At 42.9% G+C, this 17,931-nt stretch overlaps 2 long non-coding RNA genes across 2 annotated transcripts in view; one reads left to right on the plus strand and one right to left on the minus strand.

Moving 5' to 3' along the window:
- The window catches only part of LOC308578379, a 29,347-nt gene extending 20,922 nt beyond the window's left edge, over positions 1-8,425 (minus strand). Inside the window, exons 1-2 of the long non-coding RNA XR_014003910.1 lie at positions 8,347-8,425; positions 201-731 (exon numbers count right to left, since the gene is read on the minus strand). This is a non-coding gene — a long non-coding RNA (uncharacterized lncRNA). The remainder of the gene's footprint in view (positions 1-200; positions 732-8,346) is intronic.
- The window catches only part of LOC308578900, a 753,836-nt gene that overhangs the window by 381,079 nt on the left and 354,826 nt on the right, over positions 1-17,931 (plus strand). The gene's annotated exons all lie outside the window — the stretch shown is intronic.

The raw sequence follows: 17,931 nt of genomic DNA on the forward strand, positions 1-17,931 counted from the left end.
TTGATATATACTCATTCAAGGTTTTTCTATGAAATTCCCTTTAATAAATTCTCAGAGTAGCTTCAACTGAATGCTTGCAAAGATCCAAAGTTTTGTGCTCATTCAATCTGTATGCTTGCAAAAAAAAAAAAAGGTGGGTACAAAGTGCCCTCTAGCACTCCAGCTCTTCCCCTTCTTTGCCACAAAGCTCAGAAATTCACCTTCAGGTAGTAGATGGAAATGAGGTTGTGTGATGTTCTCAGGACCCAGACGAGAGACTTTTCCTGCCATGGTTCTCTAAGGATCTTTGTCCCAGCAGAAATGAACATTTCCCACCTCAGTTGCTCTGGTCCCATCCCTGGTGAGAAAAAACAACACTGTTTGGGACTGACATCATTTATGCTGTTTCCCCATGAAGCTTCAGGGCCTTGGGGAAGGGGGAGGTGGTGGTAGAGCCAGTATGGGATGGTAGGTAGTGTACAGAACTAAATTGGAGGGGGTCACAGGTCCAAATATCCACTTAGCCAGAAAGGTTGTTTAAGAGACCTTGGCCTAGCCTATGTTACAGGGTTGTTGTGAAGATAGAAGGGAGAGGCACCATGTACAAATCAAATAAGTAAAGGTGACCTGTTCTTCAACATTGAGAAAATGTACTCACCCCTTTTGACTGGGTTGAAAGAGATTTAATTTCAAAGCCCCACCTAGCCATCTTTGAAACTCATCTTGTGCCAGTCAGTCTTGGACAAACCTACCTCCCAGAGTTGTGGTGACAAAATACATTAGAGACACTATCCTGAGCTTCACAGAAAATGGGGATAATTAAAAACCTTATTTTGTTTTATTTATTTCACAAAATTTATATACAGCTTGATTGTGATAAAACCTCTAACATTATAATACATTGCTACTGTCATATACAAGACATCAAGTGAGATGGGTTTTCCCACCTCTGCTTCCTGAGGTCTTTCTTCTGATGGAATTGGAAAGTGAACCTCAGATTTTTACAGACTTACTGCAAATCATGTGCCAGAATGCTAAACTACACCCTCTGTTTCTCTCCAAGCCTAGGCAATAGACTTCCTTCTGAAGATTAGTACAATCTCTTCCTCTCTTTTTGCACTTCTGCCTTAAATAGACTTTTGAAAAGTGAATTGTGCTCTAGGCTGTCATGTGTGCCAACTGTGGAATATCCCGGCGTCTTCACATCTGTCAGCTCTTGCCAAGGATGCGTTAAGTGCCGTGATGAATTCTGGCAGCTGCCCACTAATATCATCAGCAAGTTTGTTTGCGGGGAAATAAGTGAAAAGATCCTTGACAAGTGACTGCAATTGCTTGGATCATTAGGCTACTTCATGCACAGATGGAATTGCAACGAAAATTAATAGAAGGTGGCAGGTTCTCGCTTTCCTCCTCCCTTCAGCCCACACTTGGCAATCTTTAAGATGCCTTCTGAAGCTGCCTGGCTGAAGCGACTTACATCTGTGGCTTTTTGCTTTTGTGTTGTGGACCCAATTTTGCAGCTGGTTCAACAATAGACTGAGTGTGTCATATTTAAAATGAATGGTGCAGAAAGCTTCTACCTTCATTCAGCTAGACACTTTGCTTTAAACCCCTGGTCCAGGGGTCTAATTTGGCCCAGCAGGGGGTTCCAATTTGGCTCATGTGGCTTTCCCCCCACCAAATCATGTTCCTCATCTGAAGTCACATGTGAAATCAGGTGAGGGGCAGGTGGATACTCAGTTGCCAATGTGCAGTCAGAAGGCTTAACATCCACTTCTGATTGTGCATTGGCAAGGAAGACTTTCTGTCACCCCCAATCAGCTGATTGGTGGTGAGGGTAAGCCAACTAGAATCGGCTGTGCTACTACCAATCCTCTGCAGGCCAATCCCAAAGGCAGAGTTTGAAGTCAGCACCTATCATTGTGAATTTTGAAGGATGGTTGTGTTTTGGGTTGTGTATTGTTTTGGGAAATGCAAATTAGATAGGTTTGCCTTTCAATGTGAACTGAATCGAATGATGGTTCAGACTCGTTCCACTGAACTGAGAAAGATGCCAGAGTTAAGCACTGGCTCAAAAGTGAATGATGCTAATCCTTCTGTTCTTACACCACATTCCAGTGTGATACCATGTGTGCTACCCCAACAATGGTAGGCTTCCTGCTCAGAACATTACCACACATACACAAGTTTCTAGGTGCCAAACCAAAGATTTAAGAAGGTGCAAAGCCCTGCTAAATGTTGTTATTCTTCAGAAAATTCCACCAGAAGTCCTCAAATGGTTTACCTGTGAAGGAACACTAAAATTTTCTTCAAACTAAGGTTTGATTTCAATACGAAAGCTAGCTGAATGGTCACCACAGTTGCTTTCAAACTGAAGGCCATGTAAGGAACATGTGATCATGTAGCCAATAGTTTGGGGAAATGAGAGTTGTAGTCTATCAACATCTGGAGACATTCACAATTTCCCCTCATTTGGCTTAAAACAAGGGTAGCTAATATGGTGCCCTCCAAATATTGCCAGCCTGCAACTCATAATTCCCAGCCAGAATGACCAGTGTTCAGGTATGATGGGAGTTGTAGTCCAGTACATAGGCTACTGGTGAATTTCATTTCCATACACATCTGGCATCGCATTTGAAAAAGAACCTTTGATTTTAACAAGAGTTAGAGATACAGTCGTGAACAATAGATTTATCAGCAGTGATCAGTGATGGTAACCAAATGGTATTTTCTTGTTTAGAAACAATAATACTCTTGAGTACCGTGTGCTTGGATACAAAAAACCATCTGCTAGAAAATTCTAACTCCCAGTATGGAATTATTTTTTGTTAGGTTTAAAACTAGACCAGGGTCTAGTGATTCCATCCTATGAGACTTGTCATGATCCCCTTTATTCATCTTGCCCCAGCTGGCTTTCTAGCAAGTGTGTGTGCTCTGGGACATGAGGACAGGAACAGTTGGTCCAAGTTATGAAACCAAGGTCAAGGCTAACATTCACTTCCCTTCTGAGTAAAACAGCAGCCGACTAAGCCTAAAATACATGTGTGAGGGAAGGCTGTTCATCAATTACAGTCGGTTAACTTTCTCTCTCTCTCTCTCTCTCCCTCTCTCTCTAGCAAGTCTTTGTAAAATTGACACTGCAATTGTCTGCAATTAAAATGCCAGCTGGAACAATAAAAATCTCAGGAGTGAAAATCAGTAGAGTCGATGGACAAAGTACAGCAGACATCTTAAAATTGAGAGGTTTTACTGCCTTATAAAACAAAGTGTACCATGTTGACTAATGCTCAGAATGTAGACACTAAAATCAGGCACTCGTAGACTGTCCCCTGTGAGTCACAAACATAAAAAGTGCAAACAGAAATGCCATCTCTGCTGTCCTTTGATACTGGTTTCCCCTCTAAAATGAGAATTTTGAAGACCACTTTCACAGTAAGGGATGTGAAAATAAAGTAAAATCCTGGCTTCTAACTTCACCCATCTTGGGAAACTTGGTTTACGTGATAGAAAATGAAGGATGCAAACATCATTTATTGATTACTTATTTAGTAGAGGGTTCTTTTAAGAAGCAAGAATCCACCTTTCCTCTTACATGGCGCTTGGGCAAGCTTATGATTAAATAAAAGTGAGACAAAAATACATTAAAATACTAATAACATATTAATAAAAGAAAAATGCCCACAACAAAAACAAATTATAACTGTGAAATGAAAAGCCCATCAAACAGAAGGTGAGCCAAATGATGAGTCTGATCTTGGCAGTGAAAATCTGTACACAAAGGGCCAAATGGAATCACAGGTCACATCCACACCATACGTTTAAAGCATTATCATACCACTTTAATGGTAATGGGCTCCCCCAAAGAAACATGGGAACTGTGCTTTGTTAAATATGCTGAAAACTGTTAGGAGACCCCCATTCCTCTCATGGTACCAAATTCCCAGAGAATGCTAGGTATCGTTGTTGGTGAAGGACTCTGTGTGAGAGGCAGGGAAGGGAAGATCTCCCAGGGTGAGATGCTGGGAAATGAAAAGCAATCTCCCATGTGAGAGCTGAAAGGGTTCACATATATTTGTGTGGGACAAGAGTTAATATCTACCTGTGATAGAGGACTTTGCATTATTCCTTTCCTTTCCTTTTTGTTGTTATTTTTGTTTAGATTGGTTCATTTTTTATTGTAATGTATTACGAAAATTCTTAATAATATAATATCTATCTATCATCCATCTCTCTCTCTCTCTCTCTCTCTCTCTCTCTCTCTCTCTCTCTCTCTCTCTCTCATCTATATCTATCATCTATCATCTATCTATCTATCTATCATCTATCTATCTATCTATCATCTATCTATCTATCTATCTATCTATCATCTATCTATCTATCATCTATCTATCTATCTATCATCTATCTATCTATCATCTATCTATCTATCATCTATTTAATGAGTTGAAGGAAGAACCTGGTATAGCTGGGCTTTATAAAGACTGGATGGCGTCTTCCCATCTCTCTCCCTCTCTTAGTATTGTTTATCTGACTCATTCTTGTGTAAGGAAAGCCACAATAATTGTTTGTTCAGGCATGTACAGCTCTTCTAAGAACAGTTTCAGGTAACCAATTAGTTCATTTAATTACGTTTATACAGAGATCTGGCAAAGATCTCTGAAAACATTGTCACTGTGCCATGAAATACTTTGCCCTCTCTCACATAAAATAAACAAGTATTGGCTTACATTTAGTATTTAATTTCAACAACAGACAGCATAAGGCTGCCTAAAGAAGTCAAACTTCTTTAGATGGAATGGAGCACCTGCCAAATATAATTTAGCGACTCTGCTGGCACACCTTGCTTTCCATTAAAACTACCTTTCAAAGCTGACCAGCCAAAAAACACATGCTATCTGAGATCTATAAAGCTGATCAAGGTATGTTAATTAAACACATAACAACATATTTGTTTGTTTTTTAAAAAGGGGGGGGATTGAATCCAGATTTAATCATACTCAAAGTAGACCTAGTGAAATCAATGGGAATTAAGCCTATTGATTTTGCCGTACCTATTCAAATTATGACAAAGTCTGGATCCAGCCCAATAGTTATTTCTTTTCTTCAAATATAGAATGTCTGGAAGTCTAGTAATTCCAAAGCACCTTTTAGACTCTGAATTGTGTTCAACTAAGTTTTGCTCTTAATAGACCCAATGGAATTAATGATCATGACATTTTTCTGGCCAATAATTTCAATGGGTTTACTCTGAGTAAAACTTAGTTGACTGCAACCCACTCACTTTCAGTGGCATGCAGCTAAGTTCTATATCGCAAGTAACCTAACTTACCTATGTTCACTCATTTCAAAGTGTCTTCTCTCAGTAATGTGTAGTTGAATATCACATTTTGTGCAGAATAAACATGTGGGGATGGCATTGTTGTAGTTTTGAAACAGACTTGTTTTATATTATTATTATTTATTTATTTACAACACTATATATACTTATGAAGAGAAAGAAGGAAAACGATATCCATCAACGTGGCAAATTCAAGCATGATTAATAAAACAAAACAGGAATGTGAACAAATACCTTCAATTAATTCATAAATTATATACAGTGATATTACTTAACTCAAAGCCAACAACATATACACTGATTAAATAATTTCATTTTCTTTCCCAAGAAATTAGGAAGCTACAACTATTAATTATCAAACTATCATACTATTGTTGAAGGATTTGTTTTATATTTTAATTGTGGATGTTTAATGTTTTGAAGGAAATGTTTATTGTGTGTCTTAATTATTTGTGGACATTTTCATATTTGATTTTATGTTTCTGAAATTATTAGAAATGATTTTGGCATGTAAGCAATCAATAAAACAATCAAATAACTGTGGTAGCAGGCTCCACATTTTGACTGGAACCTTTGGCCATCCAGATGTTGCTAAACTATAACTTCCATCAGCCCCGATAAGCATGGACAATGGCTAGGGATGGTGGGAGTTTTAGTGCAGCAACACCTGCAGTGCCTAAGGTCTCCTACACCTGCATTAGAACATAGGGTAGTCACTAAGAAATCAGCTGCTCAGCACTTATAGCAGCTCTGCTGAGATCAGCTGCACTACAGAATTTCTCAGTATAGTGTATAGCTGGATGGCATTCAACTACCGTATTTTTTGATCTATAAGACACACCAGACCACAAGACGCACCTAGTTTTTGGAGGAGGAAAACAAGAAAAAATATATTCTGAATCTCAGAAGCCAGAACAGCAAAAGGGATCGCTATGCAGTGAAAGCAGCAATCCCTCTTGCTGTTCTGGCTCCTGGGATAGCTGCGTAGCCTGCATTCGCTCCATAAGACGCACACACTTTCCCCCTTACTTTTTAGGAGGGAAAAAGTGAGTCTTATATAGCAAAAAATACGGTAATGCACAGAAGGTCCCTCAAACCTACATAGACAATCAGACCATGTGAGGTTCATGCCACTGGTTGCTAAGCAACATCTCCACCAGTCTTCCTCTTGGCTGGTTGGCTTTAACATTAACAAAACTAACCCTTAAGTCACAAACTGATCTATTCCTGCTGCTGCTTCCAACCCCACCTGCCTGTCAAAATCGCATATGGAGTTGTGCATGCCAGAATGTGTCCCGCTGGGGTAGATCTTGTTCCCTACCTCTAAGTTATAGGGAAGACATTAGTTTTAATACAATTATAATTAGTCCAATCACAAGGCTGGATAAAGGGGATATTGGAAGTTAATTAACTCAAAATACTGAGTCATTACAGACATTGAGGAAGGTCAATAGCTCAGAGATTGAGCATTTGCTTTGGATGTAGAAACTCCCATATTCTGCTTCTAGCATCTTCTGGTAGGGCAGTCTGAAAACTTGTAGAGCTGTGTGGACAATACTGAGCTAGATAGACCAACAGCCTGACTCACTATTAGCCACTAACATATCAATACAAGTTCCCTACCGTATGGTGGCAAGGTGGTTACAAGAATCATTGGCCAATGAGAACGCACTGCCTGTTTAATGTGATGCCCCTCATGCGACAGGTAGGGGCGGGGAGCTACATATTCCATATGGTACCTCCATTTGTGTTGTAGATAGGCACAACAAGAGTCAAACAAAGAGCCAGTACATATCAACCGCCCTCTTTCCACCCATCTCAGTGCACTCCAATTCAATGCAGACATGCAAAAGTCCCACTGAAATCAATAGGGCATAAATTAGTCAGAACTAATTGACTTCAATGGGATTTGACTGGATTTGGGCCAGGCTATTTTGTTATTATATGGAGGGTATTATCTGTGTGTGTTGATGTGGCTGTTTCCATATGTGTGAGGCCTGAAACAATTGTCATGGCCACCCTCCAAAGCTCAACAACTTTGCCCCCCCCCCCCCCGGCCCCAAAAGAAAAGCTCAAAAACTTTTGTGGATTTTCACTTTTTGAAATATGGCAACCCTAGTCTACATGATTTGATCTATTCTGGTGCCATTTTGAGAGGGAACTTTGTTGTCAATGTAATAGGCCTTTTTTCCTCCTTGCCCAGGAAACATATTGAATTGGCACAGCGAATGAACTTTGCACTTTCTCCTTAAGTTAAGACCAGCATTGACACTCCAATTCTTCTCTTCTGATCACTTGAACTAGAAGAAACCCTGTTATAAGCCTGTGTTAGGAGCCCTGCTAGACAGCTAGACAGCTGCATATATCCCTTTTTAATAACCGGTTATGTTACCAACTCCTGTGTGAAGCATGAGTGAGTAATTGGCATTTAGCAGAAAACTCACCCGCTACACATTGTTCCTGCCAATAGCAAACTCAGGTGGTCAAGTGAAACTGTGCCACCCCAAAATAAGGCAGTGTTTTCTACATTCTTATGGGAGCCAAAATTATGTTTGCAAGCAAAACGTAAAATATTTTTAAAGCCACAGGCTGACAAGAACCTGTGTGTTTATGTGACATAGGAAAAACTGAAAGGGAAATTAAAATAAAAGGGAATTAAATTGAAAGAGAATTAAAATAAAGGGGGGGAGAGGAAAGGAAACTGGTTTGCTCAGGCTGGGGAACCTTTCTAGCTGTCAACTTTCAGATTTGAAAATAAGGGGTCAGCAGCCTCGAAAATAAGGGATCAGCAGCCTCACCTGTCCTGGGGACAGTCTACAGGATATCTAACAATCTGGGATAGCAGCGGGAAGCAGCAGGAAATGGCACTGGAATAAGGGAATTTCCCGCAAAAAATGGGAAGCTTGACAGCTATGGCTGGAGGGCCATATTTATTTCTGCAGGTGGCAAAAACTGGAACAACAGGTGTAACTCTTAGTTTTGTACAGTAGTTTGCTTTCTTGCCATGCAAAAATAAGTTTTCTACATGCCTTCACATTTGCATATCTTCATCCTCCAACTGGAAAAACAAGAGGCATTGCTGCAATTCAGGCCAAAGCACTCAAGGAGGTATTGAGTAGGAATGGTGAGAGATGCAGCCTGGGTAGGGGAGGTGTGGCCTGAGGAGGAGGTAGCTCCTGAAGGCTGAATGGAGAGACTTGGAAGGTCACATTTTGGCCCCCAAGCCTGAGGTTTTCCACCCCTGCCCTAATTGTAGATATCCTGGAAGTAGAATTAGGGTGGTCAGAACTACTGTTTCCATATAGCACCAAAATGCTTAGGACTGGGTATGATAAACAGGTCCAGACCTGGGCCTCTAGCATGACAGCAGGAAGAGTCTCAGAGGAGTAGAGGGAAATACAGTGGTGCCCCGCAAGACGAATGCCTTGGAAGACGAAAAACTCGCAAGACGAAAGGGTTTTGCGGTTTTTGAGGTGCTTCGTAAGACGAATTTCCCTATGGAAATTCACAAGATGAAACGTCTTGCGAATTTGTTTCCTTTTGAAGCGGGAACTGGGCTGGCAGGGAGCGAGCAAGGGAGCGACCTACCTTTTCCAGAGGGATCCTCTTCTGGAGAGGGCACAGAGGAGTTAGGGCTGGGATCCAGCGGATCTGGCTGGGTCTCTGCACCGCCGCCGCCTCTGCCTCTCTCTCTCTCTCCCCCTCCCCACGTGGCTGCTCCATTTTGCCCTAACTGCGCGAAGGCAGGAGGAGGGGGACCAAGGAGGAGGAGGAGGAGGCATCCACTGCTCTTGGGCCGCCGCGAAGGCGCCTTTGCGGGGGTAGGAAGAAGCCGGGAGCAGCTGCCGAGACTGTGGGGAGCCCGGCGGCGTGGCGCAAGGTAACGGGGGGAGCAAGGGAGAGTCCGCGCCGGGCGCTTCGTGCGTCTGCCCTCGGTTCCTGGGCTTGAACTTCCTTTGGCACCTCGTGGAGAGAGAGGGAGAGGAGTGGGCTGGGGCTTTGATGTGGGATGCGGTTTGGCAGAGCGAAGACGCGGCAAGGCTTGGCGACAGAGGAAGGGGGGCTGTTTTCGTGGGGAGGTGGGAGGGGGTGTCTTTGCCTCCTCCCTGCAACAGATCCTCCAGGCTGGGGAAACTCCTCCTGCTGGGGAGCGACCCGCTTTGTGCTTTGCCCGCTATCCCATTATAATACAGTACCAGGGTGCATCCGTGCTTCGCAAGACGAAAAAATCCGCAAGGCGAAGAAACTCGCAGAACGGATTAATTTCGTCTTGCGAGGCACCACTGTATGTGCTTTTACACATCCTTCTATGAAGCTTGAACAGGACTATAAGGCTTCTATTCCAGATGGGAAATTCAGCATGGTTTGGATTTTAATGTGAGCTTATGTCATTGACAGTTTCCAAAACAATATGCACAATGATCACATACCCTCCAACATTTCTCCAATGAAAATAGGGTCGTCTCATTCCATAATGATATTTTTACTATTTATACCCCACAAATCTTACTGGGTTGCCCCAGCCACTCTGGGCAGCATCCAACATATATAAAAACATTAAAAATCCTTCCCTATACAGTGGTACTTTGGGTTAAGTACTTAATTCGTTCTGGAGGTCTGTACTTAACCTGAAACTGTTCTTAACCTGAAGCACCACTTTAGCTAATGGGGCCTCCTGCTGTTGCCGCACCGCCGGAGCACGATTTCTGTTCTCATCCTGAAGCAAAGTTCTTAACCTGAAGCACTATTTCTGGGTTAGCGGAGTCTATAACCTGAAGCGTATGTAACCTGAAGCATATGTAACCCAAGGTACCACTGTACAGGATTGCCTTCAGACTGCTTGGGGGTCAGATAACTCCATACCCTGCAACATTTCTCCAATAAAATAGGGATATCCTAAGGAAAAGTGCTAGCACAACGTGCAAGTAGATAAATAGGTACTGCCCGGCGGGAAGGTAAACAGCATCTCCGTGCACTGCTCTGGTTTCGCCAGAAGCAGCTTAGCCATGCTGGCCACATGACCTGGAAAAACTGTCTGTGGAAGCGGACAAACACCAGCTCCCTCAGCCAATAAAGCGAGATGAGCACTGCAACCCCAGAGTATTTGCTACTGGACTTAATTGTCAGGGGTCCCTTTACCTTTAAGGAAAAGTGGGACATTATGGGATCAAATCAGAAACTGGGGCGGCTTCTCTAAATCAAGGACGTCCCTGGAAAATAGGGACACTTGGAGGGTCTGCAATCACAATTTCCAACTTCACATTTTACAAAATGCAGCCATACTTTAAAAGATGCACTTCTCCAAATTATTTGATGTGATTCTTCAGTTTAACAATAAATACAAAAATGTATACCAGGGTACACTTGTGCATAAAAGCATGCTAAGTGAATAAGATACAAATATGCATTACGCAGTGGATAATTGTTTGAAAAAATTTCCTTATCAGGCACAATTGTGTACAGAAATGTGCTTGTTAAAAGAACTTTGCAGTAAAATGCTGATGAATTTTCATGATAGCTTGAATAAATAAATAAAGATATGCTATTCTAGATACTAGACTCTGCTATTCCGGGTGGTGGTCTTCTGCATGCTTCCTCTTGGCGAGTGCACAGGTATCACTTCTCAACGCAGCCTCAGCACTATTGATGTCAGTATTCACCAAGGCTACATCAAAGTTAGGATAACATATTCAAAAACAGACCAGTTGTGGAAAGGTGTCATCCTTTCCTTAGATGCCTTCACTTTCAATGGCTCATGCCCTGTGAAGGACACCAGGAGGTTCTTGCGGATAAGACCTTTAGGTAATGGCCCCCTAAGGTAAAGGTAAAGGGACCCCTGACCACTAGGTCCAGTGATGACTGACTCTGGGGTTGCGGCGCTCATCTCGCTTTATTGGCCAAGGGAGCCGGCGTACAGCTTCTGGATCATGTGGCCAGCATGACTAAGCCGCTTCTGGTGAACTAGAGCAGCTCACGGAAACTCCGTTTACCTTCCCGCCGGAGCGGTACCTATTTATCTACTTGCACTTTGACGTGCTTTTGAACTGCTAGGTTGGCAGGAGCAGGGACCGAGCAACGGGAGCTCACCCCGTCGTGGGGATTCGAACCGTCAGCCTTTTGATCGGCAAGTCCTAGGCTCTGTGGTTTAACAAACAGCGCCACCCCCATCCTAATGGCCCCTACTGGTGCTCAAAAACAGTGTAATTTTATCTCAGCATCAATTCACTGCATCTCTTCGGTGTTCCCATAAGGGAGTGTGGTTGGAACCCTAAAGACTACTCAGGTCACACCTTCCACATTGGTGCTGCCACTACAGCATTTGAATGGGATTTAGAGGCAGCGCACATCAATACTTTTGGGCACTGGTGGTTGATTGAATACAAAGGCTATATCCTCTCATTTAATGTGTTTTTATAATAATCCTCTTCCAAGTACCTCCAGCAATAACGTCTGAATCATGGGCCACAGCATCATGTAATGGGCACAGCAGCATGCTGAAGCAATATCCTGGACCATGCACCTTCATTCAAGAGCCACAGTTATTTGAATGGGGCAGCACAGCATGTGTTAGGGAACACTTCTCCCTACATTGCTGCATGGATTCACTATTTGTGAACCCCCCCCCCCCGTCCCCAAGCTCTTGGTTCTCTGGCTGGGCAAGAGTGATTTGGTTTCCATGAAGGATATCAAGCTCATCATGGCTTGATATGCTCAAAGTCTGTGTGCACGGCATCTAGACCTCACAGTCCTCTCATCAGAGCTTCTTCAGTGGCAAGAAGCAAATGAGCCAGCACACATAAACTATTCCCTGTGAAAGATCAACAAGGCATTGTGGGATGTCACTGTGCAACTTGAAGGGCAAGCCATTCCCCATCCTAACATCAAATTCGATAACCGGGACTTTTTCAGACCAGATGGCATTCACTTATCCACCTCTGGGAATGAGCGCTGGGTAAGGGTATCTCTGATTGGTTGCACTTGTAGGTGGTTGGGCAGTGAATCATCTTAAAGAGCCATCTCGAGTGGCAGTTAAAGTATTGAGTGGAATCCTACTCTGCAAGCTTTAGGTGAAGTAGTATGTCACCCTGTACTGAACCAGTGGCGTATTCAGGGTACCCCATTAGAGGGGTCTTAGTGGAAGTCTTTGTCTAGAAGCAAAGCATGAGGCAGATGGGCCATAGAGTTTCCACTGGTGGTCTTATGATGGCTACCTCAGTAGATCAGTGTCTTGAGGAGGCCATAACCTGAAACAGTTTAAGACCTCCAGCAGGAGGCTGGAATGGATATACACCCTTTGCCTGGGCCAAAGTTACGTACACCTGTAATCAATAAAGTTTTAATCCAGGCTGCTGTCTGCTTGAGTTTGTTCTATCACAACTCACCTTATTCACTGGCCAGGGGAAGGTAGCACTGGGACTTGGACTGCAATGCCAAAGTTACCTGGAACTCAGTTTGAAAATTACTTCCTGAAGAAATCCCTTTTTAATTTTGTGTAAGCATTTAATAGCAGACAACTATACTTATTAGTGGAGAAAATCTTCATACAAATTAGAAAACATCTGGTAGAACTGCAAATTTGTGCCTGTAGACCTGAATTGTAGGCATCATCAAATAGGTTGGAAGGAATTATAGTAATAATGATAGTATTGCTCCTGAAGCTGAAAATGGCTAATTGCACAGCCCTTTTGAATTGGCAGATTATTTGACTTGCAACAGCTCTTGTACATTTGCATGATTCAGGAACGATTAGCTCCCTTTGCAAAATCAGTGCTGGTCTTTTAGCAAAACCCACATTCAGGTAGAGAGTGATTGATTTACTTCCAAGGGGAAAAAGTTTGTTTATTTTCTTGGTGAGCATGGATCCAATATAAAGCCTGACATCTCATGGAACTGAAAACAACAATCAAAAGATGACTAGCTATACTTTTTTACAAACAGAAACTGTTTCCACTGTGCATATACCTGAGGAGCAGTTGTTTACAAGTAACGATGAATTTCAAAGCTGAATTCAATTTTCCTTTCCTTTGACACAAAAGATGTGTTCAAAGTAAATAAGGAAAGAGTGTAGGAATGAAATTATTCAGCTGTCCAGAGGGTAGTACATGAATTACAGCTACACTAATAGCAACTTTTGTTTCTTTAGATGACAGCAGGTATGAATTTCTGAATTTATTCCATTACAATTGAATGAAAAATTTCTCTCGGAGAGTGGAGCACTGATGTTACATCCATCACAGTCTGATGGGTTTTGCTCCTCACAAGCATATAAAAAAGGTGTGGCTTGAACAGCAAATCTACAAGTATTGAGACAAGTTTTAAAGAGCACTAGAGTGGTGCTGTGGGTTAAACCACAGAGCCTAGGGCTTGCCGATCAGAAGGTTGGCGGTTTGAATCCCTGAGACCAGGTGAGCTCCCATTGCTCGGTCCCTGCTCCTGCCAACCTAGCAGTTCGAAAGCACGTCAAAGTGCAAGTAGATAAATAGGTACTGCAGCAGTGGGAAGGTAAACGGCATTTCTGTGCACTACTCTGGTTCGCCAGAAGTGGCTTACTCATGCTGGCCACATGACCCGGAAGCTGTACACCGGCTCCCTTGGATAAAGCGAGATAAGCGCCGCAACCCCAGAGTCGGCCACGACTGGACCTAATGGTCAGGGGTTCCTTTACCTTAGAGAGATAAAACAGTGGACTGCAGGACTCAATAGGAAAGCAAGTCTAATCTTGACTGACATGCAAGGCTGAAAACTACTAGGTGGAAGATTCTTTCATGTTAAGGTAATAAATCTGAGGCTGGTCTTTCTCAATTGTATGCAGGGGACTTTTAATTCTCATTCTCATTAACGTTATCATCATCACCATAATCATTTGCTAGTTTCTGAGCAAGCTCTGCCAGATTGCCAGTGGCTTGTCATCCAGTAGGAATACAACGAAGAGTTGGAGAGGGAAGAGGTTCCCCTAGCACCACCAGACTAAATTCCCCCATTTGTTCATTGTTCCTGATGGGATTACTCCACAAACTAAGGGATAAATTCAGATGGTTGTTAAGAAACATGTGTCCTGACCAAGTATGTGAACAGTACTCCAAACACATACAGTGGTACCTTGGGTTACAGATGCTTCAGGTTAAAGACGCTTCAGGTTACAGACTCCACTAACCCAGAAATAGTACCCCAGGTTAAGAACTTGGCTTCAGGATGAGAACAGAAACTGCGCGGCGGTGTGGCGGCAGCGGGAGGCCCCATTAGCTCCCCTCAGGTTAAGGTTAAGTGGTACCTCAGGTTAAGAACAGTTTCAGGTTAAGAACAGACCTCCCAAATGAATTAAGTTCTTAACCCAAGGTACCACTGTAATGTCAATTGTCAGAAAGAGCATGGCTATATCTACAGAAAATTGGCAGACGTCTGGTAAGTAATTTGCTTAGATCAGGGATAGGGAAACTTCTTCTACCTAAGGTTCACATTTCCTTCTGGGCATTTCTCTAGTAGTCAGGGTCAGGGATAGAAGTAGACTGAGTAACCTCTGGGCAAGAGTATTGAGTTCAAGAACATATGCTACCCAGGCAAAAATACCTAAGGAAGCTGCAAAGCAGGCCCAGTGTGAGATATGGTCCAGGGAGAGCGTGTGTGGCAAGAGAGGCTGTGTGATCTGGATAGAGTGCTGAGGGCCAGATAGAGAGAACTAAAAGGCCACTTTGTACCCAGGGGCATAAATTGTCCCATCCCTGTAAAGCTTAGATAAATTGGCTTGTTTCAGATTAAGGGTAAAAAGATGAAGATGCATACCTGAGTTCACTTGTACTTCTAAGATATACTACTGTATCTGTTTGGTCTTTGTGACTTTCTTGATTGAATTAGACAGTGGTCCCACTAATGCTGTGGAGTGCTGAAGTTCCTAAAATGAGAAGTATGAAATAAGAAACAAATCTAGCTTCACGCCCAGGAAAAGAGAAGGAACTTGGCAATACAGTCTCCGAAGGAAGTTCTTCATTTTCTCTCTCCCACTTGCTGCTCAGTGGAGGCTTTCAAACTGTGTGGAGCACAGTGTCTTTCTGAGAGACCTAAAGTGACAGTTCTACTTATTTATGCCATAGCTTCAAGGGAGATGGGTTGGATAGCAAAAAGCTTTGCAAAAGAATGTGGGGCTACACCTGTGCCAAAAAGACATTTTTCTTCACTCCACTGGAAATAAATTGGATTCCCAGATTCAAACCAGATCCCCTGCCTTGCATATTTATTGTATTTCTTCTCTGATAATAAATTGCCTTGTTCACCTTGGGCTGAACACCCAAGTCCATAGAAACAATGGATATGAATGTAACGCAAATGCATTGCTTATTGGCAATCAGAATGCAGGAGCTAAGCCTGGAGTGCTTGATGATATCTGATGAGTGTTCATCATCTTCCATTGCATCTGTGAAGACGGCATAGGACTCGGCAATTTGCCATATCACGCCCCCAGTTAAATGAGAAGAGTTTTGTTTTTTACAAGAACACCAACCAAGCTTCTATTTACTGGATTTGCATAACAATTTTTTTGAGGGGGGGGGGTTATGCAGTACAATGGTGTAAGGGAGAATTATTTGCTACATTAAACCACTTGCTTAGATGCATTCCTTCAAAGGAGAGAGTTAATTACAAGCAACAAAACAAAAGACTAGACTAGTCCCCAGCTGATATTACTTGCATAATGTGTAACTAGACAAGAATTACCTTTGCTTTGGACAAACTACAAATGGGGAAATCACTTAAAACTGGGGTAGGGGACATTTCTCAGTTCAAGGGCGTCATTCCCTTCTGGGCCACCTTCTGAGGGCCACATGCCAATGGTGGGAGGGGCCAGAGACAAAGGTGGGTGGTGGAATCTACACATATTTGCACTTTCCTCTCCTTCCTCCATCCAGGTAAGCAAGAAGCATGATCAGAACTCAAGGACACATTTCAGCCAGGGGGGAAACTTCTCAAGGAGAATGTGAAGCAAGGCCAGTGTGGAGAGCTACATTTGGCCTTATGCCTACCATGCAGAGAAATGAGATTTTGAAAAATTGGTAGATGCAAACGCAATAATGAAATTAACTAAAATATAAATGCTCAGGGTCTGTTAAGAATTTGGCCTGGGCAAAATTCCAAGGAATAGAGAGAGAGGCCAAAGAACTGATTTGGGGATTTAGGCCTGTGCTTCCCCACCTCTCACTTCTCATTTTACAAACTTTGTTCTACAATTGGACAAATCTTTTTGGATAAATAACCCAAGCAAAGTCTATGGCGGGGAGAGGGGAAATCCTCTTTTATCCTTTCTACCCCCAGTTCAGGGACGCAGGTGGTGCTGTGGGAGCCTAGGACTTGCCAATCAGAAGGTCGGCGGTTCGAATCCCCACGACGGGGTGAGCTCCCGTTGTTCAGTCCCAGCTCCTGCCAACCTAGCAGTTCGAAAGCATGTCAAAGTGCAAGTAGATAAATAGGTACCGCTTTGGCGGGAAGCGTTTCCGTGTGCTGCTCTGGTTCGCCAGAAGCGGCTTAGTCATGCTGGCCACATGACCCAGAAGCTGTACCCTGGCTCCCTTGGCCAATAAAGCGAGATGAGCGCCGCAACCCCAGAGTCAGCCATGGCTGGACCTAATGGTCAGGAGTCCCTTTAACTTTACCTTACCCCCAGTTCATGAACCATCCACAAACACTCTTCCTACACTGCCATGTTTCAAATCAATCTGTTGAGCTATTTATAGACCCAGCATGGATCCCAATTTGGCCAGAGGCCATTTCTACCAAACTATAGCCATCTGATGCCATATATGATGTCAGGTGAGGGACAGGTAGAGACAAGGCTGCAAAATGCACAACCAGGAGCCTTTGAAGTGAATTGGACAATGAGGATTGCTTTCACTGTCATCCAGCTGATTGGTGGTAAAAGCAAGCCAGTTGAGATCTACGAGGAATTCAGTAGTTGGCCAATCTTAGTAGAAGGAAGAGCTTGAAGTCATTACCTTGAAGTCATTTCAATCTTCCTGAGTTTACTGAACAGTTCTATGATCCTCTGTGTTAATTGTCCATATAATGACTGAGAAGCAGGGCCACACAAGTGGCTCTTTTCCTTGGATGTCTATGCATTGAAGCACACATCTGCAGGGAGGAAGCCAATGTATGAGCAGCTGTGCACATACTGTTTGCAATAATCTGTGCACATACTGTTTGCAATAATCTGTGCCAGTATGATTATTGGTGCTTGCTCCCAGCCTTAGCACAGAACCCCCCTCAAGTAAAAGGGTCTTTTATACTGCATTTGTTTAGAAAGTGTATGGGGGAAATGTGGCACAAGGTTTGAATGCAGTGTTTTGAATTGAGTCAATAGAATAGACTGTGGTGTTTTTTTGTGTGTTTTTTTAAAAAGCTAGGGAGAGAAAAGCTTTAGCTGAGTTTACTGCTAATGATTGAAAGGATTGTATTAAGCATGCAATAGTCATAAACTGGCTTCCTGTTTTATTCCTTTTTGAAATCTGTTGGGTTTTTTTTAAAGGACCGACAGTAAGCTCACTGTTCTGGTTAATAAATATGGTTAGGCATTTGTGGGGTGCCAGGGTTCCCTTTCTGGGCTCCAGCCAGCAAATGAGTGGAGCCACAGC

The sequence above is a fragment of the Podarcis bocagei genome, assembly GCF_964188305.1.
Source record: "Podarcis bocagei genome assembly, chromosome: Z".
In the NCBI taxonomy this organism is placed as follows: Eukaryota; Metazoa; Chordata; class Lepidosauria; order Squamata; family Lacertidae; genus Podarcis; species Podarcis bocagei.